Source organism: Amblyomma mixtum, chromosome 6 (genome assembly GCF_055824585.1).
Source record: "Amblyomma mixtum isolate Tamu chromosome 6, ASM5582458v1, whole genome shotgun sequence".
NCBI lineage: Eukaryota > Metazoa > Arthropoda > Arachnida > Ixodida > Ixodidae > Amblyomma > Amblyomma mixtum.
The window spans coordinates 113,709,295-113,724,433 of record NC_143017.1 but is presented as its reverse complement, the minus strand read 5'-3'; positions in this window follow the sequence as shown (position 1 = coordinate 113,724,433).

The window sequence follows — 15,139 nt, the reverse complement described above, 5'->3', positions numbered from 1 at the left end:
TCGACTGGGAGGGCGGGGCTGCGCGCGCGCGCGCGCGCGCACGCACGCACGCACGCACGCACGCACGCACGCACGCACGCACGCACGCACGCATGAATGAATTGAAGAACTGCATAATTAGATACGTTAGCAATGTTCGCCTGCTAGATGAAGATTTATACTATGTTCAATGTTTCGCAATTCGTCCACTTCTAAGCAGATTTGTCGCGGTGCGTATCATAGACGGTGATATTAAGGAAATGGTGGTAATGAATGGCTTGTGCACTTTTGTTTACATGAATTAGTCTTCCCAATGTAATAAAGAACCTTCAGGCGATACAGCTATGCTTTATGGGGGTTTTAACGTACCAAAACGACTCAGGCTATGAGGCACGCCCTAGTGAAAGGCTCCGGAAATTTCGACCACCTGGGCTTCTTTAACGTGCACTAACGTCGCACGCCACACGGGCCTCTAGAATTTCGCCTCCATCGAATTCTGGAAAATTTTTAAACAAATAAAAGATAGGTTCGTCTTCATTTTTAATATTTCAAGAGTTGTGCGGAAATGAAAAAAAAAAGGTAGCTCGAGACATTATGCCAGGCTGCAAACCCTGCAACAGTCTAATGGTCATGAAGCTGTGAATTTTCGGGTTGGTATAGTGATAGAAATTAAATATGAATATATAGCAATAAAAAAGTTGCGGCAATTTCCAATGAATCAATTCAACATAGAATAAATACAAAAAACTAGAAGGTATATCTCAAGAAGCAGTTAGGTAGGCATTTTGTACTGTGTATTCGCTGAATCTAGTACGCTGCTTTGCTTCTATGTTCATAAAAACTTCCTCTTGGTCGAATTGGTAGTTCGTCTTGATGTAGCGCTGTTTGTGTGTGTAGCTTTTCGAGTCCTTGTCTTCGTTTGCGCTAAAAACACGACAAGATCAAGTTGCTGCTATGTTCCCAGAAGATTTCTGACTGCAGAGTCGAGATACCATGCTCAAAAAGCACATTCAGCAAATTAAAAAAAAAAATATACTCTCAGATTTTGTTCTACCGCTCTGACAAGCATTTTCAATTACAGATTTAAGCGCCAGAAGCTACTGTGCTTAACACTTGAAGCAGTTCACCAGACACCACAGCGTGTATCCATGACGGACACGTGAGTGCTGCGTCGGATATTAACACCGACGAGTAGGTACAGTTGCGCGTCCGCAAAATAATGGAAACATTAAAGCCTCAAACTCCTTAGAGACGAGAGAGTAGGCCGGTATGACCGTAGGAGTTATACGGGATTTTTGCAACAGAAGGAAACGTCAAGAAAAACGTCCTGTCACATAAAGCTCCTCTGAGCTCACGTATTATCCCGCTGTAAACCTCACTTCAACCCAACGCCCGGAATTTGCCTCGGCGTGTAACGTTGTTGTACGTGGTGGCAGGGAATTATGTTTAACACGTGTTCAGAGTCAGTGAAGAAACTTGTATTTAAGACCCGAGGCCAGCAGTCGGCGGTCATTGCTAAGGAGGGGTCTGCCAGCAACGGACAACGCAGCCATGAAGTTCACCGTAAGGACTGCCTTTCTCTTTTGCCCCAGCGTGGTGCCATTGTAGAGCATATTGCTTGAAGCTTAAAATGGTATGTCCGCGATGTATTAAGCACCGCAAGCAATCAAAAGATGAAATACGTGTCAGTTTAGACTAAGTTTCGATACTCACAGTAATGCGGAGTGAACGATTTTTTTTTACAGCACACAATCCTAGAAAAAGCTTTTTTGAAGCAAAAGCAGGCTCTCTTTCTTTTGCAAGATGGTTTCTGCTTTTCAAACTCCCCAGCAGACCTACCTTGGTAGTAGCACTCTCTGTACCACATGCTTTATATGTGAGCTTGAAGGCTTAAGTCATAGATAAATCGGTACTAACAAAAAAGTCCACTGAATTAGAAGGTGTAAACAAGCGCACTAATAACTACTTAAACCACTGGGGAGGGTTCTCTGCGAGTAAATATCTCTTACTAGCTTGTTGCGTTGTTTGTCTTCTTTGACCGAGTTAAGCACTTTTAAAATTAAGATTCATCAATTAGCAAAATTAGGCCCTTCCGAGGCTGATTCAAAACCATAGTTTTAAGCTTTTGTAAAACACGACCGTGAAACTGCGAACCGTGAAATGCAATGAATGTTTCTCAGCTTGGAGAACAAGAACCCTACGACCTTATTCGTTATATGGCGCCGCCACAATTCTTAAAGCAGCGCGTCACGAGGGCTAATACGGCTGCTTGACGTGCCGTTAAACCATTCATATCCCAGATCTCTAACCAAAAATCACCTAAGAACCAAGCCGAATTCGCTGTTCTTACCGCGAAGCAGCGGTTTCATATTTATTCTAGTTCTGAAGGACGATGCTTGCCGGTGCAGAGGAATCAGACCCAATACGGGCATGAGCATAAATGATTGGCACATGCAACGCGCCACCGGAGCGGCAGATGACAACGCTCGGCACTGTGGTTACGAACACACCAATAATATGAGTGCCTGGAGTGTTCGCAAACCGCGGGACCACACCCGCTGCGCTGTGCGATTTCGCGCTCCGCTGGCGACCCTTGTATCCTTTCTGCTCGCTCCATATCCCAGTCTGCTTCAGCTTCTTGACCCGCTTCGTGTTATCCCCCTTGACAGCGCTGTGTCGTCCATTTTCTTGTCTTTTGTGCTCGTCTTCGTTCGCGCTGTTTATTCAAGAAGATATTAGCAAGTGCCGAAATATGCTTCTAAGGAACTGCCTATGCAATAGCTGGGGTTGCGATCTATGTTATTCATATTTACTCACCGGTTAAAAAAGATTTGCCAATTAACATGTATTGCCCTTTTTTATTACCAGTGTTAGAAGATGATTTTTCGTTAAACACAGGAAAGGAAGGCGTTTTCATCATCGTGAAGGGCTTGAGTTCAATCCCTATATTAGGTTTTGTATTAAATGCAGCTGACTCTACTGTTTCTCCATTCGCCAACAGGTCGCTTTCTTCGTTTTTGCTTTGGCAATCGGTCTTGTCCTGGCTGACGGGCACTACGGAGGTCACGGTGGTCACAAAGGATACGGAGGAGGCCATCATGTTCACCACGGAAGCTATGGGAAGCCTCACGGCGGATACCACCACGGCCACGGCTACGGCCATGGCGGAAAACATCACGGCGGATACGGCGGTCACCATGGAGGCTATGGGCGCTCATATTACTGACAAACCAGAGTGTTGTTTGCAGCATGTGTGAGCCAAAGCACTTGAATAAAAAAGCAGTAAGGAAGCACTCTTGATGATTTTTGTTAAGAAAGAATGCTAAGCAGCCTAACAAGCTTGCTCCACCCTTCGCTGACAATTTGTGCGCACTTTCTCATTAGATGCTGAGTACTGACCAAAACGTGTCATGAGGTTGTTTCGGGAACGAATACATCTTGTCGCCTCATAGTGCAAGAATTGCAGCGCTACAATATTGAAGAAACAATTTTTTATAATTCTAATTTACCACTCAAAAATCCGAAAACCATCTTGCGATGAAACCCGCCTTTATCGGTGTATGCCACTACGTGAACGTAGCTCGGTAAAATTTCGCTGATTAGAACACTGAGATTTTATCTTTCAGTAATGTTTTCCTAATGTTTTCCTAATGTTTTCATAGTTTACACTCTTTCTAGTGCGCCCTTTGATGGAAAGCAACGCTTTTTTTTCACTAGATGGCGCTTTCTTCACTAGATGGCGCTGCACAATTTTGTATTTCTTAAATGGAGCTTCAGCCACGGTCTACTAAAACTTTCATCGACGAGGAGTACTTACACCGCTGTGCCGAAACAGCTTTGGGTGGGCATGAAAGAAGAGGAAACAAGAGGCCATACACAATCCATCACATGCAAAAATGAGATTTCCAGAATAAGAGCAGTCTGCTTCTCTGCAAGAGCAACTGACGTCTCACTTACATAGCCCTACCCTTTTTGATCTCAAGAGTACGCTTCCAGAATCTCACCTGCTAATTGTTGCGTTTATGAAAATGGAGCAATGGTTCGTTGAAACAATGGAGCACGCTCGCATGCGCAGCACGGTGCTGCGACAGAGGAATGGGGCTGCGCCGATAAATAACACTTAATTAAAAAGTTTAGTTACAGGAATTAGTTAACACGTGAAACTGCAAAATATGCAATGGTGCTCAATAGCAGCGTGCATATGAGTCAGCCGTCAGTTGCTCTCGCAAAGAACAGATTACTTTCCTTGCTGAAGCCTGGTGCTGCGTGTGATTGTTTAATCGAATTTCCTTGGTTTTTGTCAGTGGGTGTAGTCAGGCTGATGGTGATGACGAGTGTGAAAGAAGTGCTTAACGGGGTCAATCCCAATGAAGAATCTTGTGGCGCTCTTCAACTGAAGGGTGGAAAAATAAAATAAATACTACCGCGACAGGGCATCGCACATCGCGGAGAGTCAAACACATCAGCTTCGCTGGCCACTGCACGAGAGCACTATGCTATCACCGCGAATTTTTTTCTTTCTTGCATCGAAATCAATCCTGCTCAGCTACCAAATGCTTTAGGTACACACCTACTATTCCGCGATGCGGACACACATTCTCATGTCTTCGTACACTGCACTCTACCAGCACATCAAAATTGCGGGAGACATACACATGCGTCAACAATCGGCAACCATTCAGGCGGCCGGTCCTGCGCATCATAAACCCTTTGCACCAAGGCGCAGTGTTCAATGAACAGGGACTTAGATGAACGAGGTGGTTCTGCATGTAGATCCATAAGGCGGCTCTTCCACAGTCTAAAAAGTCCAGTCAGTATTAACAGATTGCACGGAATCCCGAATCTTTCAGGACAGGCAAGAACCGTACACTGTAAGGTGAAATCTTAATGTCCTTTTTGATTGTTCGCTGTGGTGTGTCCCAGAAAAACACTGCATCACGGCACCACACAAAGCAATGATTGATCGTCTCTGGCTGGCCGCACAGGCGACAGTTCATCGACCTTGGCACAAAAGTCCCCTTGGCTCGAAGCCAGACCTTGACTGGTAGAGTCGACGTGCAGAGTTTAAAGAAGAAGGATTTTGCACCAGATTGAATATACATTCGCTGGGCTCGCTTCAATACACTCCACTCCATAAAACCGAGGTAAGGCTGCCGATACACAGGGAATGGAGATTCTATTTGTATTTTTGTGATCTGTCTTCTTGACAGGCCAATAAAAAATTGCAACGAGAAATGAACAGTCAGGAAATCGAAGATTTTAGCACCCTCCTTCAGGAAACCCAACAAAGCCCCCTCTCGGCCATGATCACTTGATCAGTCGGAAATTAGAATTTTAGTCTATGCTGATGACGTCGCCCTTTTCTGTTCAGAGAAAAAGAGTGAGCTTGAAGCTTTGCATTTAGCAGCGCAGTTCTGTGACATCTCTGGCGCGGCTTTAAATTTGGAAAATTCTAAATGATTCTGATTAGGTTACTGGGGTATGAAACCTAACCGTTTTGGTGGCATTAGCTGAGACCGATTTTCTACACTATCTAGGGGTTCCTCTTCATCAGGTTCGGAATATTGGGTCTTATTGGGAGTCAGAAATTCTCTTGTGAGGCGCCATACGCAGGCGTAGATGGGTCGGGAGCTCTCTATTTTTACCTGGGCACAAGTATGCAACATCTTATTGTTTTAAAAGCTCGTCTTTGCACTGCAAGTGATGCGATGTTGCAAGGAAGAAGGTACAAGCGCTGCACAGGCTATTCTAGACTTTTGTTTGGCGTTCTCAATGGGAGCCTATGCGTGGAGACAATTTGTTTCTTTCTCTCGAGTCTGGAGGAGTTGGCTTGTTCACTTGTTTGTCACCAGCTTGTTTCACGATTTTTCTTCTTCAAAGCTGCAAGCCCTCCATTTCAGCTAGCGGTGCTTAGAAGGCGACTAAGGGTTCACTTGCCTTATCTGTTTCCTTCGACTGGTATGCTATCGCCGCAAACCGATCACGTCTCGCGTTGTTCCCTCAAAAACGATGGCACATACCCACGATGGCGTTAAACTGCAACACAGTTTCGCGCTGTGCAATGCACATCGTCGTCTTCATCAGCTTCCATCTGCGGCGCGAAGAGATCAGAGCAGCCTAACCTCGATCAGAGCTTAATCTGAGTCTTATGTCGCTGCCAGACGTGCCGACGACCCCGAAAAGCAATACCATGAGCCAACCAGGTTAAACACGTGCTTCCACACCTCTACTAGGTTTAACTACGACAAAAACATACCAATTTTTTCTTTGAGTGGAGCAGGTGGAGCGGCTCTTTTGTTAATCGTGCGTACCTAATTGATCACTGTTGCGCTGCACTGTGCAGCTGCCAGTCAGCGCTTGTGTGTCTTGCTATGTTCTGTGCCTACCTTTAGTGATGCTTTTTAACGCGATAGTCTTAAGGAGCTCGTGTCGCAAGAAAATACAGCATCGTGGGCGAAGTGGAGCATGGGGGAAAATGTAAGAAAAAAAATTGGAGGCGACACTGAAACTGCTCCTAAGGATACGACGAGACAGCGTACTGGGTTAATTTACACAAATGAAGAATGCGATTTTCTGCTTTACATTCATAGATCCCTGGCCGTCCTCATACCTCTCCTGGCGCAGTGGTGCAGCGGCTAAGCGATGCGCCACTGCTCCGCGATGGCAGGTGCTCACAGCGGTAGGCCTTGTGCGGTGCAGGTTCACCTTCCCGAGCGACCAATCATTAACATAACTGCCACCTGCCACGGTGGGAAGTTTGATCCCTCCCCGGTTTACCGGTTGTGATGACGCCACAAGGTCACGCTACATAGGTGGCCCATCTGACTCCAGGTTGCTTTCTGGGCACCACCTTCCAGCGTCATGCTCGTGATTTTTCGCTCACAACGCCGACGCCAGATTTTCTGGACAGAAGAGCGTGTTGTCGGGCTAGCTGGTTCTGCATAGTATGTAAGTGAAATGCGCAACAACTTAGACAGGACACAGAAAGAAACAAATACAACAGTTCACGAGCGCTCGTGAACTGTTGTATTTGTTTCTTTCTGTGTCCTGTCTAAGTTGTTGCGCATTTCACTTATGTACTAGATTTTCTGGACAACAAGGCGTTTAAACTGTAGCGTTAAGAACCCCAGAATAGCAACCTATGTCACGTAACCTTGTGGCGTCATCCCCGCCTGCCCGCCGGATTGTGAGCAACCTGAGCACCATGGCAGAGGGCATTTAAAATAATGATTGGTCGCGAGAGGTTGCTTGGGAAGAGCAACCTTGGTTGCTCAAGCGTCACCAGTGGCAGCGCCTGCCATGGCACGGCAGTGGTGCATCGCTTAAGCACTGCACCACTGACTGCACCACTGCTGCACTACTGAGTGACATGAGAACTCCCAGGGATCTATGAATGTTATGGAGAGAGTGACCAATTCTGTATAGTTGGGCATTCCTAATTAACCTATCGCGTCGTACCGGCAAGGCAGAGCTTAAGTGTCCCTTAGAATTTTTTTTAAAATTTACATGCCTTAACCAGCTGACTCTCCCATAAAACGTGCAAATACACTAAGTGCGAGCAATAGGAGGACAGCAAAATAAAAGCGCAAAAGCATAGTGAGATCAGTTCCGGTCATTTAAGGCGGCTGAATCAGGCATCCCAAATCCTTCCTCGGTAGTCGGAGTAAACGATTACTTGAGCGTTTATTATCCTTTTTTTTCACCTTTAACGCAGGTAGAAATTGCTCTATCAGACAACCAGTAACTATGCACATAATGTTATTTTTTCACCATTACAAGAAACAGACCCAGACGAGCAACAGACAAGTAGCAGCATGACTGCTTTTCATTGCAGATCTAAGCGCCAATTATCACCGTACGTAATAATTGAAAAAGTGATCCATAGTAGTCAACTTCTGTGATGTATACTTGGTTTGGTTGGTTTGGTTATGGGGTTTAACGTCCCAAAGCGACTAAGGCTATGAGAGACGCCGTAGTGGAGGGCTTCGGAAATTTCGACCACCTGGGGTCGTTTAACGTGCACTGACATCGCACAGTACACGGGTCTTTACAATTTCGCCTCCAAAGAAATTCAACCGCCGCGACCGGGATCGAACCCGAGTCTTTCGGGTCAGCAGCCGAGCACCATAACCGCTGAGCCACCACGGCGGCTATGACGTATACTTGAATGCAACATCAGTTTTTAACCAGGATCAGCAAGTACTGTTACGCATCCACAAATGCCATCAAACTTCAAAACCTGGAAATGAAAATAAAAGATAAGGTACGCTCCTTTAGCTGTTGGAGTTTTGGTAATAGGAGAAAACAATGAAAAAAAAAGACCTATGACATGAAGCTTCCGTGAGCGCTGCTAACCGGAGTTGAACCGAACGCCCGGGATTTGTCCAGGCGGGAAACGTTCGTGCGCTATCGGACGTAAAAGCAAATGGACCACCACGCAGGGCACCGGAGCGACTGGAGAACCGCAGCGGAGAGCTGTTATCTCTTTTGCCGCTCGCTTGCAACCGGAGTGCCCCGAGTGACGGGAAAAATTGACCTCGCACTCGCGCGGGGGCTTGTCACGTTTGATAAATTTCTAGCGTGGCATTCGGCCGCTCCTCTGTTGACAATTGCGACTGCGGCGAAGGAGAGCGCGCATCGCCAAAGGTGGAGCACATCGCGCTGTGGCACAGTAATCGGACGGCTGGAGGGAATCAAACCACAGCGCAGTGAAGGAATGAGGCCCCGTTCTTTTCTCGTTGTCTATTTTTATTGTCCTCACGTTAAATAATATTTCCTGTAGCCGGCGTATACCGCTGCTGGATTTTTGACTTTGACAACGCTGTCCAAGGCGTGCACCGGCGACTATTGTGAAGAGCGCTTCTTTACGTTGGAGCGAGAAGTGACAGAGACGGCGAAGTTTGCTGTGGGCGCTGCTTCTCTTTCGACCTTGTCTTTACGGGATTGGCTCAGCAATAGGCAATAAGTACCTCGGCGTCACCTTTTATAACACACTTACTTGGTCTACACATGTAATGAAGTAATGAAGCCAGTCGCAGTCTTGGCTACCTCTGTAGAAACTTGCGCCTCGTCCCTGCCTCGGTTAAAACGCTATCTCACATTTGTTCGACCTATGCTAGAATAACCTCGCTCAGTCTGGGACCCTCGTCAATCTAACATTTGAAACATCCTGTAATCAGTTCAAAATTCCGCAGCCAGATTTATTTTTTAGGCTACTTTTATCACTCCAGCGTTGTTACTCATAAATCTGAGGCTCCCCTATCTAATCTCGAATTGAGACGTTGCATCTCTAGGCTTTGCCTCTTTCACAAATTCTATCATTCAGCACTTAATGTTTCAGTCATTCTGGCAGCTCATCGCTTAACAAGCCGAATCAGCCATCCTAAATTAAATATGAATTTATAGTAACAAAAAGTTGCTGCAATTTTAAATGAATCAATGCAACATGGAATGAATTGAAAAAAATAGGAGGTATTTCTCAAGAAGCAGTTAGGTAGGCATTTTGTACTGTGTATTCGCTGAATGTAGTACACTGCTTTGCTATTATGTTCATAGAAACTTCCTTTTGGTCGAATTGGTAGTTCGTCTTGATGTAGCGCTGTTTGTGAGTGTCGCCTTTTTAGTCCTTGTCTTCGTTTGCGCTAAAAAGCGCTCTACATCAAGTTGCTGTTATGTGCATAGATGATTTCTGACTGTAGAGTCGAGATACCATGCTCAAAAAGCACATTCAGCAAATATTCTAAAACAATATACTCTAAGATTTTGCTCTATCGCTCTGACAACCATATTGAAATACATATTTAAGTGCCAAAAGCTACTGCGCTTAATACTTGAAGCAGTTCACCAGACAGCACAGCATGTATCGATGACGGACACGTGAGCCCTGCGTCAAGTATTAACCCCGATGAATAGGTACGGCTGCGCCCGCAAATTCCTGGCAACATTAAAGCCTCGAAGACCTTACAGACGAGAGAGTAGGCCAGTATAACCGCAGGATTTATACGGGATTTTGCAACAGAAGGAAACGTCAAGAAAAACGTCCTGCCACATAAAGCTCAGGTGAGCTCATGTATTATCCCGTTGTAAACCCCACATCAACGCAACGCCCGGAATTTGCCTCGGCGTGTAACGTTGTTGTACGTGGTGGCGGGGATTATGTTGAACACGTGTACTGCGTCAGTGAAGAAACTTGTATTTAAGGCCAGAAGGCAACTGCCAGCGGTCATTGCTAAGGAGGGGTCTGCCAGCAACGGACATCGCAGCTATGAAGTTCACCGTAAGGACTGCCTTTCTCTTTTGCCCGAGCGAGGTTCCACTGTAGCGTGTATTGCTTTAAGCTGAAAATGGAAAATGTGCGCGATGGGTTATGCACTGCAAGCAATCGAAAGAGGAAGTACGTCGCAGTTTGGACTACGTTTCCATACTCACAGTTTGTTTTACAGCGCAGAATCCTCGAAAAAGAGTCTTTAAAGTAAAAGCACGCTCTCTTTCTTTTGCGAGCTTTTCAAACTCCCCAGTAGAGCTACCTTGGTACCACACTCTGTGCCACACACATTAAATGTGAGCTTGAATTAAGTCTATGGCTCGGCGTTGCCTTTACAAATACGTATGCTTTCCGGATCAGGATGGCCGACAGCCTTTCTTGTGTACACTGTGTCTGTGAAGAGAAAATCAGTGATCTCTTGTGCGAGTGCCCCGTCTTCGTGAGCGAAAGGCGTAAGCTGCGTTGTGCTCTGGACCGCCTTGATCCTCGCCCTTTCACAGAGGCCAAGATCCTCGGTTCGTGGCCACAACAGTCGACTGCCATCACAGCTTACAAGGAACTGTTTTGTTTTTTGAGAGAGACTGCCTTGATTGACAGATTGTGACTGCGTTTCCCGTTCCTTCTCTCTTCCCTCTTTAGTCCCCTCATTCCCTTCTCCAGTGCAGGGTAGCCAACCGGAAACCTTTCTGGTTAACATCCCTGCCTTTCTCCCTTCTCTGTATCTATCTTGAAGGCTTAAGTCGAAACATAAATCGGTACTAACAAAAAAGACCACTGAATTAGAAGGAATAACCAGGCGCACTAATAAATACTTAAACAACTAGGGAGGCTCATCTGCGAGTGAATATCTGTTACTAGCTTCTTGCGTTCTTTTTCATGTTTGACCAGGTTAAGTAGTTTTAAAATTAAGAATCACCAATTAGCAAAATTAGATCCTTCCAAGGCTGATTCACACTTGCCATAGTTTTGTGTTGCTGCAAAACCTGACCGCCAAACCGCGAACCGCGAAATGCAATGAATGTGCCTCAGCTTGGAGAAAAAGGGCCTTACGACAGTATTCGTTATCTGCAACGGCATAATTCTCCAAACAGCACGTCACGAAGCCTAATACGGCTGCTTCATTTGCCATTGTAACATTCATATCCCGGATCACTGACCAAAAATCAACTAAAAATCCAACCAAACACGTCGCTTTTACTGCGAAGCTGTGGTTTCTTATTTTTACTACTTATGAAGGGCGATGTTTGCCGGTGAAGAGGAATCAGACGCAATACAGGCGTTAGCAAAAATTATTGGCACATTTGACGTGCCACCGGAGCAGCAGATGACAACGCTCGGCACTGCGGTCACGAACACGCCGGTAATGAGTGCCTGGAGTGTTCGCAAACAGAGGGGCCACACCCGCTGCGCTGTGCGATTTCACGCTCCGCTGGCGTGCCTTGTATCTTTTTTTGCTCGTGCCATGCCTCAGGCTGCTTTAGCATCTAGCAAGATAGTAGCAATTGCCCAAATATGCTTGTAGGAGGCTGCCATATAAGAGGTGGTGCTGCGATATTTGCTATTCATATTTCCTACACTGTTAAAAAAGAATTGTCAATAACATTCATTGCACTTCTTAAGTACCGGAGTTACCAGATGATTTGTCTTTAAACCCATAAAAGGAAGAAGTTTTGTTTTGTCTCAAAAGGCCTATGTTGAATCCGTCTATTGAGTTTTGCATTAAATGCAACTGACTCTTTATTCCTCTTTTCGCGAACAGGTCGCTTTCTTCGTTTTTGCTTTGGCAATCGGTCTTGTCTTGGCTGGCGGGCACTACGGAGGTCATGGTGGTCACAAAGGATACAGAGGAGGCCATCATGTTCACCACGGAGGCTATGGCATGCCTCACGGCGGATACCACCACGGCCACGGCTACGGCCATGGCGGAAAACATCACGGCGGATACGGCGGTCACCATGGAGGCTATGGGCGTTGACGCTACTGAAAAAAGCAGTGTTTTGCTCGCAGCATGTCCTAGCCAGAGGTTTTAAATAAAAGAGCAGCAGCAAAACCCTCTTGAAGATTTTTTTAAAATATAATTTAGAAGAAACGAAAGCAATTTGACAGGCTTGTTCCGTCCGTTGCTAAAAAAATAGGCGCACATTCTGAGTAACAAAACGAATAAGGGCGTTTGAACGAGATCTGCAATAAGCCTACCCATCATGATCGTCGTTTTGTAAGGGCCTTGATGAGAGGAGCATCAAAGCATCAATATATTTATATTTATACATGCGTGCAAACTGTTGCATACACCTACTGTCAAGACATACACAAGAGGGAGCTGAAGGAATACAAAGGATCAGCGCACTAACAGTTGAGCTTTTTTTTGCTGAGAAGCACTGATCGGAAAATAGCACCAGGAAACAAAGGCGACCGAGCAAAAATAAGCACAAAAGCGCTAAGAGTGGTTTATTCCTAACGCAACACCAAATAATTATATATATATATATATATATATATATATATATATATATATATATATATATATATATATACATTGAGGACGCAAGGGAAGGGAAAAGAAGGCTGTTATGACCTACATGAAGGGAGCCAAGAGTCACGGAAACCAAGGAGCATAGGGGATGTTTTTTTTTAAAAAACATTTTATTAAATAAAGCTATGAACACAAAAGAACAATGCCGAGGACTTCTTATCCTATGTATATTCTGCTTACGTTCTTAAGACATGTGCATTAAGGCTTTCAATGCACGAATACTGCTTCTTAACTTTTAGCCTTTTTTGGGGCTAACATTGAATTATATTAGCATGGCACCCTCAGACCTCCAGTGGCCGAACCACATGGCGGCTGTGCACTTTAAATAATAAGCATTCTCCGAGCCAATTAGTCATGATACGTTGGGAATGAGTCGGGACTATCCACAGCATGCCCAAAACGTCATTAGAGATACATGCCAGCTTGCAAAGACAAATCGCGGAACAATAGTTATGTCAAGGAAAGGCGTGTGTGGGCTCAGATTTCGCATAACTATTGTGCTTGTTTTGGCAGAAGTTTAGTGGCTTGTACTACGCCGACAACACACATTTAGAAACAATGCGCCAACCTAAGGACATATGCAGCTTTACTCAGAAGTCTTCACGCTATCTGGTTTGTTTTTTTATCTTATAGCCAGTCACCTATTTGCCTCTAAAGCGATAGTGTCTTCAAAGCTGAATACGAGGGTTCTCCTCGTCCTGAAGAAAGTCAGAGCTATTGAGAACTGCTACCACAATCTGAACAGCATATCAGGTAGCCTGAAGAACTTTTAGCAACGTTGTGCATAATCTTAAGGGTAGAGAGTGAGCGACAAAGACAGAGTGTTTTGACATTCCGGTCTATTTAGGTCGCTTACTGCCAACACTGGGCGCTTGTATTTTTTCGTTCAAAAGGATACTAAGGCGGTTTTCACATCAACTCATCTTCTATGGTTTTGAAGTAGTGTCATTGCTGACCACGTCTGTGAAGTTAGTTTTTGGATTTTGGCTAAAACAGTGGCGCAGTCACCAATTGAAAGCGCAATGTTTAAATCTCTCGCGTCCGCCTCGAGCGCAGGAGAGACCAGCGTAGAGGGAACCTCGTCCATGTCGGCAAAAGTGACGTCACGTTGAGGACCTAGGGATACTTCGACGCACCCGAGCGAGCTTTCAGCGAGCGTTGTTTCTCGTGCTGCGTGCGTTATGAAGTACAAAGCGTGTCAGCTGACCTTGAGCATCAGGTTCAGCACGAGGTACTACTCAGCGTTCGTGTCCACGAACAAGTGCGGCAGCGACTGTGCCGTCTTCCACTGTTTTCCACAAGATCATAAGCTCGCAGCGCAAGTGCTGGCTGCTATGACGAGGAAGAAATCAAGCCGAGTAAAGCGAGCGTAGTCTGCGAGAAGCTATTTCGTAAGAGCGGCTGCATGCAGCCACTAATGTGATCTCTAAAGATTTTTGTCAACAAGGCACGGCTGATCCTTGACACAGTTCCTTTGATTTTTTTCGCATTTGAGGGGCGTGTCACCATTCCGAAGGAGCACCTCTTCTAAAAGTAAAAACATGTACATTTAGCCCCTGCAGAACCTTCATAGTGGCTCAAGAATGTGTCGCTCTCCTGAGCTTAGGCGCGGCCAAACCACCTGAGGCGTGCTCAGCAAGACTCGGTTCGACGCGTCCAAGCAAACAAGCATCGAAGCTATTCATATGCGGCATCTCGTTTTTTTCCACCCGTTGCTTTCACTTTGCTGTAATCGTAGCTAAGCAATTAAAATGAAAGCGTTCGACGGAGGTCTGTCTGATTTCGGATGCAAATTTAAGAGAGAAATGAATGCCAACCAAGTTTGTGCAAAAAAACACGAAGTTTCCAACCTTACTCGATTTCTTCATCAAGTTGCGGCAGCGGGTGAGTTGCATCTTGGCTTTTAAACCCGCATATAGTTGACCACCAAGTCACTGAACCTAAACTACAGATCTAAGAAGGCAGAACGTTTCCGAGGAAGCCATTAATTTTTCCCGGCATCGGACAAACGCGCCATGACTGAAGCAGCAGCGCGTGGATTTGTCTTTGTTTCCAGCACACAATAGTTGCGTCACTATCCTGTGGTCACATGCCTGGCAGTGCATGCCCACTGCGCTTCGCTCATTTTGACACCAGTTTTGTGCTGCTTCATTGTTTCCTTGAAATACTTTGTTGCCCCAACCTACAACGCCGGGTACTGAGAGCAGTTTTTTGTACACAGCGACTTGGGCCTTTTCTTTAGGATGACGCTCTTAGGGGCAAGCCAGGAGGCGTCCGGTGGTGGTAATTGGCTTGAGTATTGTTCGCACCCCTTCCTTTCCGAGAATACGAGCCGAGGACGCGCTGACGCTTTTTACGCATGG